We start from the raw sequence: 25279 nt of genomic DNA on the forward strand, positions 1-25279 counted from the left end.
CATCATACTTACAAGCTCCCTACAATCAAACACTTCCATATGACTCTAACCCATATCTACCATACCAACCACTTTATGAGCCATATGAACCATACATAGAACCACCCCAATTCCAACACAATTACTCCCAAGAACTACCTCACTATACACCATCTCCATATCCTTATCAAGATGAACCACCTTCCTAGCTATCATGAACCCTTCCTCCCAAGCAATGAATCCTCATATCTACTCCATTCTCCAATAGATGACACCCTTGGTCTTGTTCTTTAAGGGCGAAGAGAGATGCAACAGATGACACTAGAGTTTATAGCTACCTTGACCGAGGTAGTAGATAATTTAACCTCCCTGCGCTTTGACACTCAAAGTACCCCCATGGCCGCATATGGAGAATCTAATGAGGAGCGTAGCATGAAGGAGAGATTAGAAACTCTGGTGAAAAATGAAGAATGTGACTTTGTATTGGAACAATTGGAGGAAGCCGTAATTGTTGAAGAGGAAGAAGTGGTCGAAGACTTAGGAGATGCTGAACCTCTATGGGAATCTAGAGTTGTAGAGTATTCCTCCAAAAAGCTTGAAATTAATGTTGAGGAGGGTAGTGCACAACCTCCAAGGCATGTTCCCTATGAAGAATTGGACGGAATAGATCAAGAGGCAAGTTCCCTTGGTAATGATGATTATGAATCAAGCCATCCTAGTAATGAATTTGCATCCACAAGTGAACCCCTTGAGTTTGAAGAACCTTCTCCCGATGAAATTGAAAGCAACATTGAGGTAGATTTATCTCAACCTCATATTTATGATTTGAGTGACGGAGAAGAGTTGGATGAATTCGGTGAGGAAGAGCTTGAAAGTGAAAAATCTTTTCAAAAGATGGAAGTCTTTCGAAAAGTATGGACGGGAGTTGAATATGCTTTGTCAAGATCGTTGGAGACTTCTCTACCTAGATTGCTGTCTACTCCTTCAATTGAGTGGGTAAAACTTATCTCTCTTAGCTTTATTGTCCCACTTGAGTATGGTAAGCTTGAAACGGATGGTCAACTTAGGAGGTTTTGTGGAATGAAGCGTAAGAGAAGGATGTTTAGTGGTTGGAGTTGCAAATCAAGACTCATCAAGGTTGAGATTTCAAGAGCTAGATGCAAGGGTTGGACTAGTGATCAATTGGTTGGATCTAAGAGAAGAGTTTGGTACTTCATTGAGAATTTAGATTGCTTGTCACCCGATTGGAACAATGATGATCCACTTAAAGACGGGTGTAGAAACAAGATTTGGGATCCCGACATACAAGAGGATCAACTTTGGGAGCTCAAAACTTGTGAAGAACTTCATCAAGGCTTGATGAATTTACATGAAAATGTTGGAGCTTATTGGAAGTCCAAGCGTTGGTGGAAGTTTCAAGATAAGTTCAAGCACAAGCCACCATGACAAGGAGCCCACCAAATATCCAACTTAAGGACTTTAACTAAAAGTGCTAGGTGGGAGACACCCCACCATGGTAAATTCTTCCTATTTTCTCTTTTATTTATATTGGTAATAAGTTGAAATTTCAAATTTAGTTGGGTTTATTTGGTTTTCACCTGTTTAATAATGTTTGTCATTAATTTGATAGCTTGTTGGTTAAAAAAAAAAAGGCGTGTCCCACGCGTGTGCATAGCCGACGCGCACGCGTCATATTGAATGTTGCAACCTCTGGTACAAAAACCAGAGAGTTGCGCTGGAACCATGCGGGTGGGGTGCCAAGCGCACCACCCAACCCACGTGTGCGCCTCGCTGACGCGTACGGGTAATATGCATTTTGGGCCACCCACGCGTAAGCGTGGACGATGCGCATGCGTCATACCTGAATGCTACCTCTGGTACAAAAACCAGAGAGTTGTGATGGAACTGTGCAGCTTTCGTGCAACTGGCACGAAAGTAGTCACGCGCACGCGTGACCGACGCTCACGCGTCACTTTTCATTTTGGGGCACCCACGCGTACGCGTGGATGATGCTCACGCGTCACCTGCCTGTTTCTGTTTTTACGCGTACGCGTGACTCATGCGCGCGCGTCGCGTTTGCGCCTTGTTTCTGCCCTGTTCTTTCTCCTTTCTTCTTCTTTCTTCTTCCTTTCTTACTTTCTTCTTCTACCTCTCTTCACATTTTCACTTCTCATTTTTATCCTCTTTCTTATCTTTTACTTATTACATTTGCATACTTGCATTCATTGTATTTTAACTTTGTTGTTTGTTTCCCTTTTCTTTTCTATATTTGTTGTTTTAACATTGGTGTTAAATGTTCTTACTCATCTGTCGAATATTTCTTCCATTGTTTTGGTGCTTAGTGACTTGTTTTATATTGTTCGGTGATATTATTTATAGGTCAATGCTAATCTTTTATGACACTTGTATTCCTTTTGCATTGATATGAACTTATATTGTCTTTCATGACCCACTCTCTCTCCCTCATTGTTGCAATTCTTGCACTATTGATATGCCATTTACCTATATTATTTTCTCACTTGCATGTTGTAGCTACCATGTAGTTGAGAACCTCATTATTATTTGGCATTAGCCCACCCATATTTTATTTGTTTGCATATCTTTGTTTGTGAGTTATTCTTCTTCCTTTTTCTCTTCTTTCAGGATGGCCACCAAGAAGGGAAATGAAAAACTTCTAAATGGGGCGACGAACAAGTCCCTCCGTACAATCTTTTGAGAAAGCACATCAGTTGTAGCAACACGTCCACTTTCACATCTTTGCATGCACCGAGGACGGCCCCATCTTTAAGTGTGGGGAGGTCGATACCAAATTCCGTGGGTAACAATTCCTTTTCCCAACACCAATTCTTACTCTTTTTTGTTAGTTAGTGGTAGCACGAATCGCCACACCTTTGTACTATTGTACCAGCAAGTGCACTGGGTCGTCCAAGTAATACCTGAGTGAGTCAGGGTCGATCCCACGAGGATTGTGGTTTGAAGCAAGCTATGATTATCTTACAGGTCTTAGTCAGGCAGATCAGAAGATTGTTGGTTGTGAGATCATAAAACTATGAAGACATGTAACTAATAAAGCAAAAGGGGTAGACAATACTTTATAAGTTGGAATGGAATCAGTAATAGGAATAGGGTTAAGGATTGGAGTTGCTTTGTCTTTCTGAATTAACTCTGGTATTACTATCTTCTTTGCTGGTGAGTGATCTCTTCAATGGCAGGCTATAAGTGATTAACGCCTTTATTGAGAGGTCGTCAATAATCCTCTGGATCTGAACCCCAGGGTTAGTGTGGATCCATCTCTATTTTATTCTCAAAGACTCTGTAATTTTCTGTTTGGGCTAGTCGGCCTAAACTCCGTAGGCAGTGGCTAATCTTCTTTTGTATATATATATATATATATATATATATATATATATATATATATATATACTTTGTTGATCTATTAATTAATACCTTGTATTTAATGAGCTTTATTGCAAGGTTGTATATATTATGTTTTGTATCCTTTCGTGCCGAATGCGTTTAGTTACCGTGCGTGAACGCTTCACGTATGTAATTCCGCATCATGTGACTTTGAGCTTTAATTTTTCATCGGCTTCTAGAATATATTATTCTTTCTATATATATGTATAAGCCTTAGGATTGTCGTAGCCTTTGATTAACCTTTGCTTTACGGCTCGAGGTAAGGGTTAGGGTAGTTAGGGTGTTACATTTAGTGGTATCAAAGCCTGGTTTCGATCCAGGGACCTGTGGATTATGGGCCCACATCGGTTGGGGAGGGAAATGAAGCATGACTTATAAGGGTGTGAATACCTCTCTCTAGCATGACGCGTTTTGACGAGTGAGTGTGGAGAGCTTCAGCTATCATCCCTATCGTCAAAGGCAAAACCGTGAGGCCTTGTGTGCCAAAGCGGACAATATCGTGCTAGCGGGTGGTCTGGATTGTTACAGATGGTATCAGAGCCGGAGCTCGAATCGATGTGCCAGCGAGGGTGCTGGGCTCCCTTAGGGGGGTGTATTGTAAGTTTCCACATCGGTTGGGGAGGGAAACAAAACATGCCTTATAAGGGTGTGGATACCTCTCCCTAGCATTACACGTTTTGACGAATGAGTGTAGGGGGCTTTGGCTCTCATCCCTATCGTCAAAGGCAAAACCGTGAGGCCTTGTGTGCCAAAGCAGACAATATCGTGCTAGCGGATGGCCTGGGTTGTTATATTGAATGCCCAATGAGGGGTTCCCCACTGGCGTTCAGCGCCAGAAAGCCTGGGTGTTTGGGCGTTGAATGCCCAGCCAGTGCTCCCTGGCTGGCGTTCAATGCCAGCTCTATGGCCAGAATAGGCATTGAACGCCCAGTGAGGGGTTCCTCACTAGCGTTCAGCACCAGGCTTGTTGCCAGATTGGGCGTTGAATGCCCAGTGATATGTCTTTCACTGGCGTTCAACGCCACCCCCATTCTCCTCAGGTTCGGCCTCTACCTCCATGGTTATGGCCCTGCACTATTCTCTTGGATTCACCTCAGTGTTACTAGGAAGAGTGTCTAGAGGAGTCTCAGGGATCCTCTTGCTCAGTTGACCAACTTATACCTCCAAGTTTCTAATAGAGGACCTTGTTTCATTCATGAAACTAAGAGTGGTCTTAGAGAGGTTGGAAACCAGAGTTACTAAGTCAGATAGGCTCTGCTTAGAGATTTTCATATTCCCTTGAGAAGATGGGAATGGTGGTCTGTTATTGAACCTAATCTGGTTCCTTCCACCTTGATTGTTATTGAAACCTTGCTGAGGTTTCTATTGATCCTTCCATGAGAAGCTAGGATGATTCCTCCATGAAAGATTGTAGGTATTTCCATAGGATTCTTCCATATAATTCACCTCTTCCATGGTGGTTTGATCAGGATCATAAGCTTCTATTTCAGAAGAAGCTTCCTGAGTACTGCCAGCTGCAGTTTACATTCTAGTCAGATGCTGGGAGATCATATTGACCTGTTGGGACAAGATCTTATTCTGAGCCAATATGGCATTCAGAGTTTCAACTTCATGAACTCCTTTCTTCTGAGAGATCTCATAGTTTACAGGATTCCTGTCAGAAGTATACATGAATTGGTTGTTTGCAACCATCTCAATGAGTTCTCTTGCTTATGCAGGTGTTTTCTTCAAGTGAAGTGATCCACCTGCAGAGCTGTCCAATGAGACTTTGGACATCTCAGATAGATCATCATAGAACACGCCTATGATAGACCATTCTAAGAGTATGTCAGAAGGACATCTCCTGATTAATTGCTTGTATCTTTTCCAAGCTTCATAGAGAGATTCACATTCTCTTTGTCTGAAGGTTTGAACTTCTGATGCCAGGACATCTTGGCTAGTTTTACAAGCCATTTTTTGTTTGTTTTAGGGTAGTTTCATGCATTTTCCTAGGAAATAAGCAAGTATTTGGTTGAATATGCATTCATACCTTGATTCAAGCAAATATTGTAAATTCTAGACAATTTCATGAGAATAATGCAAGGATTGAATGATAAAATGGATCATGCATCATCTCATGATTTAGAGCAAGACTTTGATGCACTTTGTTTGGTTGACGATAGGTGAGGAGAAGCATAGGAAGGGTGAGAAAGAAGCAGAGAAGGCAACGTTGGTGGCCAAAGTCAGCTCACCAACGTTCCAAGGCTTGATATGCAATGTTGGTGGCTAAAGTTGCCATACCAACGCTGCTGGCAACATTATGAAAAAGAGGTGCCAACGTTGGTGGGAACGTTGGTGAACCAATGTTACCTCCAAGGTCTTCGATAAAAGCTCACTTTGGAGATTGGAAACTTTTGATATGACGCGTACGCGTCATCTGCGTGTTAAAGTGGAAAAACAGCAAGTCTCGTGTACGTATAGGCGATGCGCACGCGCAAAATGGCAAAAATCCAGCTTTGACGTGTACGCGTGGGCAACGCGTACGTGTGACCATGAAAGTGTTGGTGTGCAAACGTTGCCACCAATGTTTTCGATAGCTTTGAAGAGAATCGCATAGAAAACTGGTCAACGATGTGCACACGTGAGTGACGCGTACGCGTGACCAGGCCAACATTGGTAGTAACGTTGGTGCACAAATATTGCCTCAAAGGTTCTTCACTGGTTTAAAGAGAACGTTGGCCAATGTTAGTAGCCACCAACGTTAATGACTAACGTCCATGCTGAGCTAATTTTCAGTGGCACCCATGCAAGCTTGTGAACGTGGCTCAAGCCCACGTCAACTTCATTCAAAGCCATTCTTAACTTGCTTCAACAAAGGCCATACCCCACATCCAATACTTAAAGATTGATTGGGAAAGTGTATAAATAGGATAGAATTTAAGTTAGAAAAAAAAAAGACCGGGGGGATCCAGGATTGATAACACTCTGTATTTTTCTTTTCTCTGTAATTCAGTTTTACTTGAGAATGCAATTTATATTTCAGTTCTCCATTTCCAGAGCTATGAACAGCTAAACCCTATTTCATTGGGTTTGGGAGCTCTGTTGTAATTCAATGGATCATTAATAGTTCTTATTCTTATTCTTCTTCTTCTTTTTTCCTTTCTCTTTGATTTATTTGAAAGCTTTCGATCTTCATTCAATTGAGTAATTGTCTCGTAAGAGAAGTTGCTCATACTTGTATTTCCTCTGAACCTTGGAAAAGGAACAAGGAATTCATGCTAGAAATGCTTTCTCATGTTGGACCGGATTGGGGGTTGGATGGATATGGTGACATATAATCTTACCAATACTTTGATTTGGAAAAACATGTGGTATAATTAGTGATCGTACTTTATCTCTTCCCATGAGCAATTAGATCAAGAAATTGGGCAATTGTTCAAGTTTAGAGAGATTGAATTGCCAAGGAATTGGGATTCAATCACCTAAGATTGGCAAGAGATCAATGAGTTGCATGGATTGAGGAAGAGATGAGAATGAACTTGATCCGGAGAATACAACATCTCCTAAGCCCAGTGAACCTCCCATTTCTGATCTCCCCATTTTTTATATTCTGCTGTTTACATTTATGTTTATCATCCCCATTCCCATTTAAGTTCTTGCAATTTACTTTCTGCACTTTGCATTTTGCCATTTACTTTCCGTTATTTACATTCTTTGCTATTTACGTTTTCCGCCATTTAAATTTTTTGCAAATCCTTAATTCAATTCTGCTCCGTTCAACTAGAACACTCCTTCGATTAAAGTTGCTCAACCAATCAATCCTGTGGGATTCGACCCCACTCTATTGTGAGTTTTTACTTGATGACAATTCGGTATACTTGCCGAAGGAAATTTGTAGAGATACAGATTTTTGTGCATCAACTTCCACTCTAATCTTGCTCATCCTTTGAGGAGGAAAGAATTTAGCCAGAAAAGTATTAACCAGCTTTTCCCAAGAGTCAAGACTCTCTCTAGGTTGGGCATCTGACCATAACTTAGCTCTGTCTCTTACAGCAAAGGGAAAGAGCATAAGCTTGTAGACTTCAGGTTTAACTTCATTAGTCTTTACAGTATCACAGATTTGTAAGAATTCAGCTAAAAACTGATGAGGATCTTCCATTGGAAGTCCATGGAACTTGCAGTTCTGCTGTAGAAGAGAGACTAACTGAGGCTTAAGCTCAAAATTGTTAGCTCTAATGGTAGGTACAGAGATTCTTCTGCCATAAAAGTCAGAGGTAGGCATGGTGAAGTCACAAAAACCTTTCTGGCTTTCTCTTGAGGTTCGGCCATGTCTTCCCTTTCTTGTTCAAAACTTTCTGAAAGGTCTCTTCCAGAGTGTTGTGCTTTAGCTTGTTGTAAATGCCTCCTTAGAGTCTTCTCAGGTTTAGGATCAGGAGTTAAAAGGGGTTCTTTATCCCTATTCTTCGTCACAAACAAGAAGAGAAGAAAGAAAGAAAAGAAGAAAGCTTCTTGTGCTACTTGGACTAAAGAGCTTTCAGTTAGATATGAGGAAGAAGAGAAAGAAGAGAGAAAGAAAAGTGAAGATGGAAGAAGAAAGAGAAGTAGAGTTCGAATAATAGAAGTGAATAGAAGAAGAAGTATAAATAGAAAAGATAAATAAAAATTAAAATATTTTTATTTTTATTTTATTTATTAATTGTTTTCAAAAATTAAGTTAATAATTTAAAAAGAATTGAAATTTAAATGTTAAATTTTCGAAAAAGTGGGAAGAGAAATAGAAGAATTAATTTTCGAAAATTGAGAAAGAGAAGAGTTAGTTAGGAAGTTTTGAAAAAGAGGAGAGAGAAGATGGGTAATTAATTAAGAAAAGATTTGATTTTAAAATAAGATAAGAGATAAGATAAAAAGAGATTTGAAATTGAAATTTGAAATTAGAAAAAGATAAGATAAGAAATTTAAAAGATTTGAAAAATATTTTGAAAAGATAAGATTTTGAAATTTGATTTTGAAAAAGATTTAATTTTGAAAATTAAAATTTGAATTCTTAAATTTTTAAAATTTGAAAAAGATAAGATAAGAATTTTAAATTTTGAAAAAGATGAGAAAAAGATAAGATTTTTGAAAAAGATAAGATTTTTAATTTTTGAAAAGATTTGATTTTTAAAAACTTGGAGACTAAGATATGATAAGATAAAAATTTAAAATTAAAATCTGAATTTTTAATGCAAATTTTCGAAAATTAATAAAAAAAATAAAGATATAAAAGATTTTTTTAATTTTGAATTTAATGAGGAGAGAGAAAAACAAGTAAAAGACTCAAAACTTAAAATTTTTAAATCTAGTGCACCTTATTTTTGAAAATTTTGGAGAAAAATACAAAGGAACATCAAACTTAAAAATCTTAAGATCAAAACACAAACAAAATACAAGAACACTTTGAAGAGTAACAAGAACACAAAGAACAAAACTCAAAGACTCAAAGAACACAAGAACATAAAAAAGAACACCAAACTTAAAATTTTTAGAAAACCAAAACACAATTTTTAAAAATTAAAAGAAAATAAACAAGAGGACACCAAAATTAAAGACTTGACATAAGATTTTAACCAAAGAAAAACTATTTTTGAAAAAGTTTTGAAAGGAAGATACCAAAAAATAAAAAAATTGTAATAAGAACAAAAACAAAGACTCAAAGAAACGAAAATTTACCAAGAACATAAACAAAAAGACTCAAACTAAGAACAAAGATTAAACAAAGAAAATAAAAATAAAAGACTCAACAAGAACACAAACAAAGAGACTCAAACAGAAAGTTAAGGATGCTTGAAAATAAACTGTATGAAAAAGGTTTTTGAAGAAGTTTTAAAATTTTTTGAATTAAAAAATAGAAAACAGGAAAGACTCAACTAAGAACGAAAACTAAACAAAGAAAAGAAAAATATTTTTAAAAAAAAGTTTTTAATGATTTTTGAAAATCAGAGAAGAAGAAAATAAAAATAAAAGATTGAACAAAATAAAATAAAATTACCTGATCTAGGGAGCAAGACAATCCTTCAGTTTGTCCAAACTCAACAATCCCCGACAACGGCGCCAAAAACTTGGTAGCACGAATCCCGGCACCTTCGTATTGTTGTACCAGCAAGTGCACTGGGTCGTCCAAGTAATACCTGAGTGAGTCAGGGTTGATCCCATGAGGATTGTGGTTTGAAGCAAGCTATGGTTATCTTGCAGGTCTTAGTCAGGCAAATCAGAAGGTTGTTGGTTGTGAGATCATGAAACTATGAAGACATGTAACTAATAAAGCAAAAGGGGTAGAAAATACTTCATAAGTTGGAATGGAATCAGTAATAGGAATATGGTTAAGGATTGGAGTTGCTTTGTCTTTCTGAATTAACTCTGGTATTACTGTCTTCTTTGCTTGTGAGTGATCTCTTCAATGGCAGGCTGTAAATGATTAACGCCTTTATTGAGAGGTAATCAATACTCTTTTGGATCTGAACCCCAGGGTTAGTGTGGATCCATCTTTGCTTGAGGGTGAAGCGCGTTGATAAACCCATATTTTATGATATATTTTGTGCCTAATTTAAATGATTTATTCAATCCTTTACTCACTTATTCATGTTAATTGCATGGTTTTACTTTCCTTTCCTTATTATGTGATGTATGTGAAAAACATATTTTCTATGCTTTAAAAGTAATTATTTTAATTTCCCTTTATTACCATTCGATGTCGTGATTCGTGTGTTGAGTAATTTCAGATCTTCTAAAGCAAGAATGACTTAAAGAATGGAAAGGAAACATACAAAATTAGAAGGAAAAGCATAAAACGGAGTTTTTGAAGAAACTGGTAGCGACGCGATCGCATGGACGACGCGGCCGCATGCCATCACGAAATGGCAGTGACGCGACCGCATGATTGACGCGACCGCGCGCCATGAGCGAAACGCATATGACGCGGACGCATGACTGAAGCGACCGCGTGACAAGGAAAGCTCCAGACGACGCGACCGCGTGACCCACGCGGACGCGTGACAGAGGCCACGCACCAGAAATTATAGAAAATGCTCCCAGCGATTTCTGAAGCCCTTTTTGTCCCAAATCCAAGTCCAGAAGGCACAGACCAGAGGTTATGAAGTGGGGGAATACATCCATTCAGGAAGAGTCTCCAATTAGTCACTTTTCATGATTTAGATTTAGTTTTGAGAGAGGTTCTCTCCTCTCTCTTTAGGATTAGGATTTAGATTTAGGATTTTATTCATTTTCAGGATTATCTCTTTTTTTTATCAGGTTCAACATTCCCTTTTATTTATCTTCTCAGTTTAGTTTATGAATTCTTCTATGTTATAGATTACTCTTTGAATTAATGTTATTTGAGGTATTTCAGTTTATGATTGCTTTCTTTTATTTATATTACTGTTGCTTCCAAGCTGAAGACATTTTTATTCCAGTAGATTTACTTTTTTCCCTTTTTGGTCTTGGTTAAGAAATCAGTAACTCAGGAGTTATCAAACTCAACATGATTGATAATTGTTATCTTTGTTAATTGAATTGAACTTCAATAATCCCAATCTTTCCTTAGGGATTAACTAGGATTTGAAGATCAGACTAATTAGTCACTTGACCTTTCTTTGCTTTAAGTAAAGACTAACTAAGTGGAATTAAGATTCAATCTTCATCATCATTGATAAGGATAACTGGGATATGACTTCTAATTTGTCATACCTTGCCAAAAGTTTATTTTACTGTTATTTACTTACTTTACAGTCTTTTACTTATTTCAATTACAATTTGAATTACTTGTTCCTCATCTTAAAAACCCCAATTTACAATCTTCATAACCAATAATAAGAACATACTTCCCTGCAGTTCCTTGAGAAGACGACCCGAGGTTTAAATACTTCGGTTATCAATTTATTTAGGGGTTTGTTACTTGTGACAACCAAAACGTTTGTACGAAGAGATTTCTGTTAGTTTAGAAACTATATCTACAACGCAACTATTTTTATAAAATTCTTTACTAGCAAAAATCCTAACGTCAAAATGGCGCCGTTGCCAGGGATCTGCAATCGTGTGCCTTATTATTGGTTATTGTAAATATTTTTCTTTTACTTGTTTCTTTGTCTTTATTTTCTTAACTTTTATTTCCATTAGCTACTATGAATTCTCACCCCTCTCACTTTGAGTTTGGTTCTAATATTGTTGAAAGGAGTGAAAGTTATAACAGTAACATGCATCAAGGTCAGAGCAATCAAAGATGGATGGAGCCAAGAGGATCTGATCAACCCTTTAGGCAACAACACCCTCCAAGATATCATGGACAAAGACCATTCTACAATGCATACCAAGCCAATAGACATGGTGGACAACCTTGTAGCTACCAACAAGTCCCACCCTGTGCTTATAAGCCATCCTCTCAACATAACTTCGCACCACCACACTCACAAGCTCCTTTTCACCATTCACTACCGTATGATCCTCGTCTACCCAAATTCCAATCCAATTACTCCCAAACACCACCACTTCCCCATGTACCACGTCCAAATCTATCACCCCGAGAATCAGAGGTTCGCCTCAAGGAAACAGTAGATCAACTTCAAACAACCCTTTATTAACTGGAGCAAGCAATAAGTCAATTATCTTCTAGACGTTCGAACAATCAAGGACCTCCCACAACTCCGTGTGGACAATCTAATGATGAGCGTAGTATGAAGGAGATACTAGAAACTCCAGTGGACGGAACAGGGCATGACTTCGTGCTGGAACAAGTAGAGGAAGCTATCATTATACAAGAAGAAGAGTTGGTTGAAGACCTAGGAGACGCTGAGCCTCCATGAGAATCCAGAGTTATGGAGAATTCTGTCAAGGACATTACAATTGATTCTAAGGAGGATAGTACACAACCCCCAAGGCAAGTCTTTTATGAGGAACTAGACGGAATACTCCAAGAAGCAAGTTTCCTTGATGATGATAGTCACGAGTCAAGTTCTCCTAGTAATGAACTTGCATTCGCAAGTGAATTCTCTGAGATCGAAGAGTTTTTCCCAAGTGAATACGAAGACAATGCGGAGGTAGATTTCTCTCAACCTCCCGTTTATAACTTAAGTGACGAGGAAGACATAGAAGGCTTTGATCAGGACATGGATGCAATTGAGGAAGTCTGCAAGGAAGTGAAGAAATTCACAGAAGAGCACAAGGGAGTAGAACTCACAGAACCACTGGAAACATCTATCCCCAGGCCATTACCACCCAATACAAGCTTTAAATAGGTACAATCCTTAACCTTTAACTTTATTTTCCCACTTGAATATGGTTTGCTTGAAACAGATGGCCAGCTTAGAGCTCTTTGCGGCTTTAAGAGTAAGAGGAAAATGGCTCGCACTCAGTGCTGGTGCACAAGGTTCAATAAGGTTCCACGCTTCAATTCGAAGTGCACGGATTGGCATCATGATCAATCAAATGGATCTCGGAAAATGTTTGGTCATCTTGGTGAAAATCTACTTTCTAAACCGCCCGGATGGAAAAATATAGATCAAGACGAAGGCGGGTTTAAAAGCAAGGTTTGGGATCCTGGAATCCATTTTGACATTCGTCACCCCGGGAGCCTGACAATCTGCTTGAAGATACTCAGAAGCTTTACATGCCTAGTTTGGGACCCCGGAGGCTGTTGGCATTCCAAGAATTGGTGGAGATTTCTGGACGAATTTAAGCGCAAGCCGCCATAACAGGAAGCTCATCCAATGTCCAACTTAAGGACTTTAACTAAAAGTGCTAGGTGGGAGACAACCCACCATGGTATGGTCATTTCTTTTTCAGTTTTATTTCGTTTTATTTATTTTTGTTTTCCTTCTCAATTGAACTTGAATATTATTCATTCGCACTGCATACTGCATAATTGCATACCTGCATAAAAAAAATGGTTCGCGACGCGACCGCATCACTCATGCGATCGTGTCAGTTGCGAAAAACACTCCCCACGCGTCCGCGTCATTCACGCGACCGCGTGATCTAGAGATCGGCGTAAATCCCCAACGTCCAGAGAGTTAGGCTGGAATCGTGCGGCCATTGTGCGTTTCGCACAAAACGACCCACGCGATCGCGCCATCCACGCGATCACGTCACTTGCACAACACCAATTCCACGCAACAGCGTGAGCGACGCGATCGCGTCGCGTGGATTGCACACCACCCCAAAGGAGACAGAGAGTTGTGCTGAAACGACGCTGGAATTGTGCGTTTCGCACGATTTCCAGCGACGCGATCTCATGCCTCACGCGATCGCGTCATTCATTATTTGCCCATTCCATGCGATCGCATCACTCACGCGATCGCGTCGACCCCCATTTCACCCCAGCCACGTGACTGCGTGCCCCACGCGATCGCGTGGATTTAAATTTACTAACCCCCTAGTCACGCGAACCCTACCCATTCGCGCCTCCTCCCTAACCCCCTTCTCCTTCTCTCTTCTCTACAACCAACCACCATCACTTCCAGCCACTACCTCCGACCGCCGCACCAACCTACGCCGCTGCACCACCCCCAGACCTCACCGCAATGCCAACCCTCCCCCTTATTCTTCCTTCTTCCTCTTCCACCCCCCTTCTCTTACCTCAACCACCGCTGCTCCCTCCGCCGTACAACCACCGCCGCCGCTCCGTCCCAGCCGCACGACCCACCACCACCCATCACCACCCACACCCCCTTCCCTTCCATTCCCCTTAAACCCTAACCCCAATACCCTACCCGAACCCACCCCTGCCTCCGAACAACCACCACAACTGCTGCCGCGCCTCCAATCGCCACCATCACCATCCCCCAGCCATCTCTCTGCCCCACTTTCATTCCTACGCCTACCAGGTTCCGCCGAACGCCACCCTTCTATCAATTCGTAGTTAATTACATATTTTTCTATTTATCTTCATAATTAGGCTAGTTAGATATGCATGTTGTAGTTGATTCTAGATTGTTAGGTAGCCTAGGATGTGGTTAGTGGATTTAGGCCTGATTACTTGCGCTGTTCGTGTTTCTTGCTTTCTTAATTTCACAAATTCTGCTGTTGCTGTGATGTTAGTATTGTTCATATACTGTAATTTCTTATCAATCATGTTTGAGTTTGCCCTTTTTTCATGCTGCTCTTTACGCTGCTTTTTCATGTTCATAGTCCTCATATGTAATTGCAGCTATCTTTTTAATTCATATGAACTATTCTGTTTGCTGATTATTTTCCGGGAACATCCAATTTTAGCCGGAATGCTGTCTAATTTTCTGTAAACTGTTTTCTTTCCATTCATGTCTTGGTTTTGGCACTTTGAACTCTTCTTTACTCTGCTTTTACCAAACCAATTCATGAATGCCAGGGCAGACCCAGAGATTCAGGCTGCAGACCCAGAGATCCCTATTCAGTCAGCACCTCCTCTGCAGCAGGCAGATCCTCAGACCACCACCACAAAGACTCCAGCTACCCACCCTTCCAGTGATGACACCCCTTCACACCCTGCTTGAGTGAGCATCAGGGACGATACTTCATATTAAGTGTGGGGAGGTCACCATCTCTGGCATATTTTTTGGTGAACCACTACAGACCCTTTTTATTTTATTTTGCTATTTTTCTATATTTTTCTCTTTTATTTTTATTTTTATTTTCTCAGTACTTATACATTGCTATTTTCATGTATTTTTAGTATATTTCTGCATGTTGCACTTTAGTTTATATTTTAGCCATTTAGTTTAGTTACAATTCTAACTTATTAGCTATAGAATATGTGGATTAATTAGTATAGTTTACCCTTTTTAGCATAACATAACTTAGTTTAAATTGAAAAAAATAAAAAGAAAATAAACTAGAGACTTGAACAGAATAAAAACAACCCACACCTTGTATATATAGCATTGCATGTTAGTTAGTTAACAACATTTTATCAAGGAGAAACACTAAAACTTTAGAGCCACCTTAAGAATTACATTGAGAATAATGGGAACTCTTAATTTTTACTTGCATGACATATATAACTGATATATGATTTTTGAGTTAGAGAACACACAGCCTGTGAGTTTTGAGCTTAATTGTATGGTTACATTCAAACCATAATTTTTATTTCTGTGTGTTCCGCCCTTCTTATTTATTCTGGTGTTCTTTATTTTGTTTTAATCTATATGTCTGATTATAGAATATAGATACATACCAAGAAAGTGATTGAGGCCATTGTTTGATTCTAGCTCACTATTCCCAAATTAGCCTACCTTTTACATCACCCTTGTTAACCCCCTTGAGGCTTTAAATCCCTTCTTGTTTTATAACCACATTACTAGCCTTAAGCAGAAAAACAAAATAAAAATCCCAAGTTGAATCCTTGGTTAGCTTAAGATAGAAATTGTGTATTGTGTAAGTGTGGAAAAACTTTATGGGAACATGGATAATAGAAACAAAGGTAGAAAGTTGAAAAGAATAAAGATGTTTCAAAATAAGAATTTTTGGGAAACATGCTCGTGTGAAATCAAAGTAATTAAATTACCATGTGCATTCAAAAAAAAAATTTTATATTTCAGTATTTGAATAAAGGGGATACAAAAGAATTCTCCAATTGCAAAATAAAATAATGCACATGGGATAAAAATTAAAATTTAGGCATGAGCATGTAACATCAAAGTGGGAAAAATATGGGAAACTAGGTAAAGAAGCTGTGCTTTACAAAATATGTATGTTAGGTGAGATCTTAGACTAATCAAGGATTCACTTAATTAGCTCACTTAGCCTTATACATATACCCTTATCTTTACCTTGGCCCCATTACAACCTTAATTAAAGACCTCATGATTTTTGTATGCCTATATTCTATAATTGTTGATTGGTCAGATGAAGAACAAAGTTATGGAAAGTAAGGATAAAAAGAAGAATAGAGTGATTAACCCAATAAACACTGAGTGACTAGAGAGTAAACACAAAATCCAGTGAGGGTTCAATAGCTCATCAACATATATCTGTGCTTAAATTATTAATTGTCTTGCAAGTTTGTAAAATATTTTTTTTCCTTCCCATCTCGATTGTAAAAGTGCTTTATCATTATCTAAGGTTTGGCTATACATATAAGATTCCTCGAGAATGTGAATTAATTTAACTACATGTAAGTTTTATATACAAGTGAATAAAAATTAGAATTGCATGATTCATTTAGATAGTTGCATTTAGAATAGATTGCATTGCATGAGATTCCACCACTTCAACCTTACCTTACTCTTTATCTTTGATTTAGCATGAGGACATGCTATTTTAAGTGTGGGGAGGTTGATAAACCCATATTTTATGATATATTTTGTGCCTAATTTAAATGATTTATTCAATCCTTCACTCACTTATTCATGTTAATTGCATGGTTTTACTTTCCTTTCCTTATTATGTGATGTATGTGAAAAATATATTTCCTATGCTTTAAAAGTAATTATTTTAATTATCCTTTATTACCATTCGATGCCGTGATTCGTGTGTTGAGTAATTTCAGATCTTCTAAGGCAGGAATGACTTAAAGAATGGAAAGGAAACATACAAAATTGGAAGGAAAAGCATAAAATGGAGTTTTTGAAGAAACTGGCAGCGACGCGATCACATGGACTATGCGGCCGCATGCCAGCGCGAAATGGCAGTGACGCGACCGCATGATTGACGCGACCGCGCGCCATGAGCAAAACGCATATGACGCGGACGCATGACTGAAGCGACCGCGTGACAAGGAAAACTCCAGACGATGCGACCGCGTGACCCACGCGGACGCGAGACAGAGGCCACGCACCAGAAATTACAGAAAACGCTCCCAGCAATTTCTGAAGCCCTTTTTGGCCCAAATCCAAGTCCAGAAGGCACAGACCAGAGGTTATGAAGTGGGGGAATACATCCATTCAGGGAGAGTCTCCAATTAGTCACTTTTCATGATTTAAATTTAGTTTTGAGAGATGTTCTCTCCTCTCTCTTTAGGATTAGGATTTAGATTTAGGATTTTATTCGCTTTCAGGATTATCTCTTTTTTTTATCAGGTTCAACATTCCCTTTTATTTATCTTCTCAGTTTAGTTTATGAATTCTTCTATGTTACAGATGACTCTTTGAATTAATGTTATTTGAGGTATTTTAGTTTATGATTGCTTTCTTTTATTTATATTACTGTTGCTTCCAAGCTGAAGACATTTTTATTCCAGTAGATTTACTTTTTTCCCTTTTTGGTCTTGGTTAAGAAATCAGTAACTCAGGAGTTATCAAACTCAACATGATTGATAATTGTTATCTTTGTTAATTGAATTGAACTTCAATAATCCCAATCTTTCCTTAGGGATTAACTAGGATTTGAAGATCAGACTAATTAGTCACTTGACCTTTCTTTGCTTTAAGTAAAGACTAACTAAGTGGAATTAAGATTCAATCTTCATCATCATTGATAAGGATAACTGGGATAGGACTTCTAATTTCTCATACCTTGCCAAAAGTTTATTTTACTGTTATTTACTTACTTTACAGTCTTTTACTTATTTCAATTACAATTTGAATTACTTGTTCCTCATCTTAAAAACCCCAATTTACAATCTTCATAACCAATAATAAGAACATACTTCCCTGTAGTTCCTTGAGAAGACGACCCGAGGTTTAAATACTTCGGTTATCAATTTATTTAGGGGTTTGTTACTTGTGACAACCAAAACGTTTGTACGAAGGGATTTCTATTGGTTTAGAAACTATATCTACAACGCGACTATTTTTATAAAATTCTTTACTAGCAAAAATCCTAACGTCACGCGTACAGTCCATTCTCCTTATTGATCCTACTCAAAACGCCACAGAGAAGGTCGGATCTTCCGGATTAGAGAATGATGCATCATTGGGTTCTAGCCTCTACCACAGAGACCCTAATCTTTCCATAAATTGGTTGAACTGGTGTCTCAAGAAGTCCCCAACGAAGTCATGGACTAGCTGTCTGAGAGATGTATGATTCAAGCTGGTGGTGCGTGCTTTCCACTGAAGTATTCACACGAACCCAAGTAGAAGTGGGTGTTTGTCAGGCACGTTCGTCTTAATGTGATGAACAGAGATGATTTTCACTGATCATCCTATCCACCACGTTGAAGTACGAATATACATCTTAGAATTAATCAAACATGGATCGAAGAAGAAACAATAATACTTTTATTAATTCATAGGACTCAACAGGGCTCCTCCCCTCAACCTAGGAGGTTTAGAAACTCATACTGATGTAAAATACAATAGTAAAAAAGTGTATGGTGTGCGTCCTCTCTAGAGGTCTATGAATAACATGAATCTAATCCCTTAAATACTAAACAAATGACTAGTAACGGTAAAACAACCTTTTTAGTGCTAAAATCCACTTTTGGGGCCCACTTGGTGAGTGTTTGGGCCGAGCTTTGATGAGATCCACGTGCTATGAGGCTCCTAGGGCGTTGAACGCTGGCTAGGGGGTCCTCTCTGGGCGTTTGGATGCTGGGCTCTGCTCTTTGGGCGCTGGACGCCTGGAAGGGGGCAGGAAGCTGGCGTTGAATGCCAGTTTTGGGTCTTCTAATTTGAAGCAAAGTATGAACTATTATACATTTCTGGAAAGCTCTGGAAGTCAACTTTCCATAACTGTTGAGAACTCTCCATTTGGACTCTTGTAGCTCTAGAAAAGCTCTTCCGAGTGCAAGGAGGTCAGATCCGGACAGCATCTGCAGTGCTTTCTCTGTCTCTAAATCAGACTTTTGCTCCAACTCCTCAATTTCAGCCAGAAATTACCTAAAATTGTACAAAAACACAAAAATTCATAGTAGAATCCAAAAATATAAATTTAACACTAAAACCTATAAAAACTCAATAAAAACAAAACAAAACACACTAAAAACTATATAAAAATGATGTCAAAAAGCGTATAAAATATCCGCTCATCAGTTAGTTGTTGCATTGCATAATAGATTGCATGTGTAGTTAGTTGCTTACATTTATGTCCTACTTAGTTGAAGTGATGAATTCTTTTTCAAGAGATTATTTTATAGCATTTCACTAATTTGAATTAAAATTTTTGTTGAACTTGCTTGAAGAAATTTATTTTGGAACATGGTTTAGAGCTCGAACACACAGAACCAGTGAGATTTTGAATCTATTTGATTGGTTGCATCTTATCAACCAATGTTTTATTTTGGTGTGTTGTTCTCTCTAATATTGCGATCTCTGTCTTGCTTGATTCTATGTTTCCATTGTTTCATGTATGCATGCACTTGTGTGATTGAGGCCTTTGTTTCACTGAGCTTACATATCCATATGGCCTTACCCTTTTCATCATCCTTTGCAAACCAGTGTTGAGCCTTTTTAAACCCATTTATTCTTTACTTTAGCTCATCACTAACTCTAAGCGGAAAACAAAAATGTCCCTAATTTGAATCCTTGGTTAGCTTAGACTAGTGAGAGTGTACATGAATTAAGTGTGGGGAATTTGAGTTTGGAAATATTTGGTTTGGAAATTGGGTATTTATATTTTTGTGAAGATGTGAGAAAGATAGTTGAGCACATATTCTTGCATTCAATGCCTTAATCATATGCATTGAGAAAAATTAAGAAAAATAAAAAGAAAAAAAGAAGAGAAAAAAAAGAAAAAAAGAAAAAGAGAAACAATAAAAAGGGGGATAAAATGCCCCAAAATATGGTGGTAGCAATGCAAATGTATTGTACTAAAAATTCGGATGCATGAATATGTGGAAAACATAGTTAATGGGTAGTTAGATTTTATATTCTGATTACATGATTGTCTTAAGTTAGGTGGGAAGTTTAAGTTAATCAGGGATTCAGATTTTAGTCCACTTGACCAAATATAATGCTACCTTTACCCTAACCCCATTACAACTCCTGAAAAGACATCTTGATATGTGTATTTGTGCATTAAATTTTGTTGATTGGTAGAAGAAGAGCAAGCTTTAGAAAGCAAGATTAGTAGAGAACCGAAAGAATCGACCCTCAAACACTAGAGTGATTAGAGTGTCTACACTTTCGGAGAGGGTTCGGTACTTGATTCTTTGTTCCCGGCTTCCACAAGCTTTCTTCTTGCATGTCTACTTGTATCTCATTTTGAGATTTGAATTAGTGGAATTCACTTTATGTTTGTTCTTGGAGGATTTGTTTACTTTTAACCAAGTAGGTAGAAGCATTTTTAGATGTAGTTGCATTCATATAGATAGGTTGTATTTCAAAAATCCTACCATTCCTATTCACTCTTTTGGTTCTCTTGAGCTTAGCATGAGGACATGCTAATGTTTAAGTATGGGGAGATTGATAAACCACTATTTTACGGTTTATTTTGTATTGAATTGAGTGGGTTTTGTCAACTATTCTCACACTTATCCATATAAATTGCATGATTTTAAGTTTCCTTCCTAATTTTGTGCTATGATTGAAAACCTACTTCTTTGGTCTTAAATTTGCTAATTTTAACCTTCTCGTATTACCATTCAATACCGTGATATGTTTGTTAAGTATTTTCAGTGTTTATAGGACAGGAATGGCTTAGAGGATGGAAAGGAAGCATGCAAAAGTGGAAGGAACACAAGAAATTGAAGTTTTATGAAGCTAGCCTCGATGCGCACGCATGGATGACACGTACGCGTGACCAGTGCAGCAGGCAAGTGATGCTGACGCGTACACGTGACCAGGAATTCGTTCAGCGATGCGTACACGTGACAAGTGTCACATGGCTCAGTTACGAGAAAACGCTGGGGGTGATTTCTAGGCTGTTTTTGGCCCAGTTTCAAGCCTGAAAATGAAGATTAGAGGCTGCAGAGTGGGACGAATCAGGGGATCCATCATTCACTTTTCATTCATTCACAATTTTTAGGTTTAAATGTTGGTTTCTAGAGAGAGAGGCTCTCTCCTTTCTCTAGGTTTTAGGGTTTTTAGTTTTATTTCTTCTCCAATTCAGATTTTCATCTTGCTTTAATTTAGTTTCTCTTCTACATTCTATTATTCTAGCATCTTAGTTTATCTTCTCTTGTTGATTTCTTTATTTTCTCAATTTAGTTTATGAACTCTTCATGTTAGATTCAATTTTCTTTTAATGCAATTTGAGGTATTTCATGTTTATTGCTTCTTTCTTCATTTGTTGTTATTGATTCCTTGCAATTGTTGGTCTTAGATTTTACATTCTCTTATTACTTTTCTATGCTTTTATTTTGTGCCTTCCAAGTGTTTGATAAAATACTTGGGTGGATTTTAATTTAGATTTTTATGTTCTTGACTTGGATTGATTATTAGAGACTCTTGAGTTATCAAAAGTCTTTTGTTGATTGGTGATTAAAGATTGCCGGTTAGCTTGAACTTCACTAAAGCTAGTCTCTCACTATGAGTTGACTAGGACTTGTGAACTCAAGTTGATTGTATGCACTTGACCTTCCTCCATTGGTTAAAGGTTAACTAAGTGAAAGCAATTTACATTCACCATCACAATTGACGATGATAATGAGGATAGGACTTCTAATTCTCTTTCCTTGCTAAGCGCTTTCTTGATTATTAGTTTAATATCTTGCCATTTTACTTTCTTGTTTCTTATTACAAAACCCAAAATATACTTTTCCATAGCCAATAATAAGCATACTTCCCTGCAATACCTTGAGAGATGACCCGAGGTTTAAATACTTCGGTTAATTTTATTGGGTTTGTATTTGTGACAAACAATTTAAACATTGACCGAGGATAATTTTTTGGTTTAGAACTATACTTGCAATGCGATATTTTTGTGAAAATCTTTATCGACAATTTTTCTCCGTCATTCAGGAGCACGTTTGTTGCTTCCCTCAGCAAACCTTATCATTTTTCACAAGGATCGCCATTTTTCTCGCTGAACTTTCTGTAATATACAAAGTTCGCCACCCTCCTCGACAAACTTCAAGCAGGTTCCTTAATAAAATCTCAGCGAGACCGATTGGAACTAAAATCACTACAGGTAACTCATCCTTCTCCATTTACCCTGATCTTCTGATTACTTTATATAATGTTTGGAATTCTATTTTTATCCATTCATTATGATGATGAAATAATACATGATCAATAGGGATCTTTCATGTTTAGTTCTATTGAATCAGTATTTGCATATATGCCACCTAAAGTCAAAAGTCGAATAGCATTGAAGAATTTGATATTGTATGTCATTGGTCAACAATACGGAAAGAGTGAAAAAAATCTGCTACAGTTATCCGCCCGAAAGTAGATAACACTTTATTTTACAAAAAAGTATATCATAATTGTATTATTATTATTTTGTTATTTTTTTATTTGATGATGATTTTGATAAGATTTTATGCTTTTTGTAAATTAGGTATCGGTTACGTGATGATGAGGACATACGTCTTATTAGGGTTTGGTGTAACCGTTGGACAAATGTCTATCTGTTGGAATTATTTACTTTTCTAGTTGAGTTAGGTGGAGAAACTTCTGCGGATATTGTTGATGATACCCCTTTAAGTGGGATGGTTAGGGAAAACATTAGAAGGATGATGGCTAACCTAAATATGTCACTTGAAGGTAATCAAGAGGGGTTAAATGTTGAAAGATGATACTATTAATGATTGTATGATGCAAGCTGATGTTGAAAGACATGAGGGTTTTGCTATTAGAGACCTGACGATAGATCCCTATTAAGTTAACCCTCATGACAGTAAAGATGTTGAGGCTAAACCAACTAAAATTTCAGATGAGGAGCACGAAGAGATGAACTAATACAGTGACACACAAATTGCACTGAGACAACCTGCTGTTTTTTTACCATATGATTGGCCGGATCACTTTTTCTCATTAAATCTCGAGTCAATGACTTCATATTTTTTATTTAGTCAAGGAGGCTTCGAGGATGATCCCGTTAATGAGTTTGAGATTGGAAAATATTATGAAAACAATGAGAAAGTTATTACGACGTTAAGACATATAGCATTAGGAGGGGTGTTGAGTGTAAGATACTAGAGAGTGATCAGTAGAAGTATGATGTACAATGTTCCCAGATTGGGTCCGGTTGTCAATAGAACATATGCATAGCTTATTACCGAAAGCAGGAAAAATAGAAAGTGAGGAGATACAGTGGTCTTCATACTTTCATACAAACATCAATGGGGCAAGACCATGGAAGGTTGGACTCGAAAGTGATTACTAAGCATATATTCACAATAGTCAAAGTAGATCCAACTAGGGGTGGCAAACAAGGAAGCTTGCCCCGTCCCGCCAAAAATAACGGGCTGGCGGCCTCGTCCTGCTTAGTGAGGCATTCCTGAATTTCTCTCCCACCTCGTCTAACGGTGGGTTGGCGGGCCAAGCCTGCCAAATCTCTTTATTTTTTATAAACCATTAAATATTAAACAATATATATAATTTCACAACTATTTCAATAAATTTATAATTTTTAAAGACAGAAAAAATTATAATTTCTAAATTCACAAACATTAAAGTCTTTATAATTATAAATATGTAATAAACATAATTATATAACAAGTTTTTTGAAACAAAATAATAAAACTAACATTATCCAAAGCAAAACAAACATTATCCAAAACATATAATTAAACATCTTCAAGTTTATAATCAATCAAACATAAACATAATCCAAAATATAACTTAGAACATCTTCAATTATCATCTTCATCCTCTTGTAGATCAATAACATTATAGAAATTTGTAAAAAAATGGCCCTGACAAAAAAAAAAAAAAGCTTGGCTCGACGAGAAGTCCGCCTCGCCCCACCAAAGCCCATAGATTAGACAGTGCGGGTTAGGCGGGCTTTTTATGTTTGACGGTATCAAATAACCAGCCCAACCCACCTTTTTCGACGAGTTATGCGGGCCGACTCGGCGGATTTTGTCCCGTTTGCCACCCCTAGATCCAACCATCAACATATGGGTTCTGCAAGGAGGTGTAGATAATCACCTTGGTTATAAGCGTCGTACAGAAAGGTTTGGCATGCAAAGCTGAGAGTCATTGCTATGCTATATGGAGATTGGGAAGAATCATACAATGATCTTCGTTGTTAGTTATTCGTAATGCAGATGTACTTACCTGGTAAGATTCAATACATCGCCTTTACTTATAAGTGCTTAATTAAGTTACTACTAGGGGTGGGAAAAAAAATCCAAATTTTAGATTTTAAACTAAATCCAAACCAAATCATTAAAAAAAAAAATCAGTTTTAAATAGAAAAAATTCAAACCAAATTAAATTTATTTTATAGTTTGATTTTTAATCCAATCCATTTTAAATCTGGATCCAGATCCAGATCCAAATTAAGATCCAAATTTCAAAAAAACCCTAATTCTAATTGGGTAAACCAGTTCACCCTTAACTTACGCACAAATCCAATCATCTTCTCCTTCGGCTCTTCTCCTTCGATCGGATAGTCTCCAAAGTAGCCGGCACCGGAGCAGGCAACTGGCATCGGCACCGTGTTTTCTCCTTCAACCATTCAACGACCTCACCTCTGTTTATCTTCTTTTGCCTTTGGTCTTCTCCGCCGTCGACTCGCCGTCACAGGTGTGGGCTTCCAGTTTCACCTCTGCTCGTGCTTCTTGCCTCTGGGCTCTGGGTCATAGCCTCACAAGGTTAGTACCTCTATTTCTCATTCTTCTTACTTCGCCTCTGTCCATTTTAGTTGCTATGCCATCATTTCAAAAGAATAATATAAACTTACCTAGGAACCCTTATTTTGGTTTATCACTGTAGTGTGGCTTAAAAGGTATGATTTTTTCCTCTTTTTCTTTTTGACTATAAAACTGTGATAAACTTAAGTTTAGTGCATTTTGTTCTTGTAAGTTTTCAATTGTACAGTTCTGTATGCAATGTATCAATGAACATAGCCAAAATTTCCTTTTTCTACTGTGTTAAGAACATCTGTTGATAGATCATGAGATGTATAATTA

Source organism: Arachis hypogaea, chromosome 17, assembly GCF_003086295.3.
Source record: "Arachis hypogaea cultivar Tifrunner chromosome 17, arahy.Tifrunner.gnm2.J5K5, whole genome shotgun sequence".
NCBI lineage: Eukaryota > Viridiplantae > Streptophyta > Magnoliopsida > Fabales > Fabaceae > Arachis > Arachis hypogaea.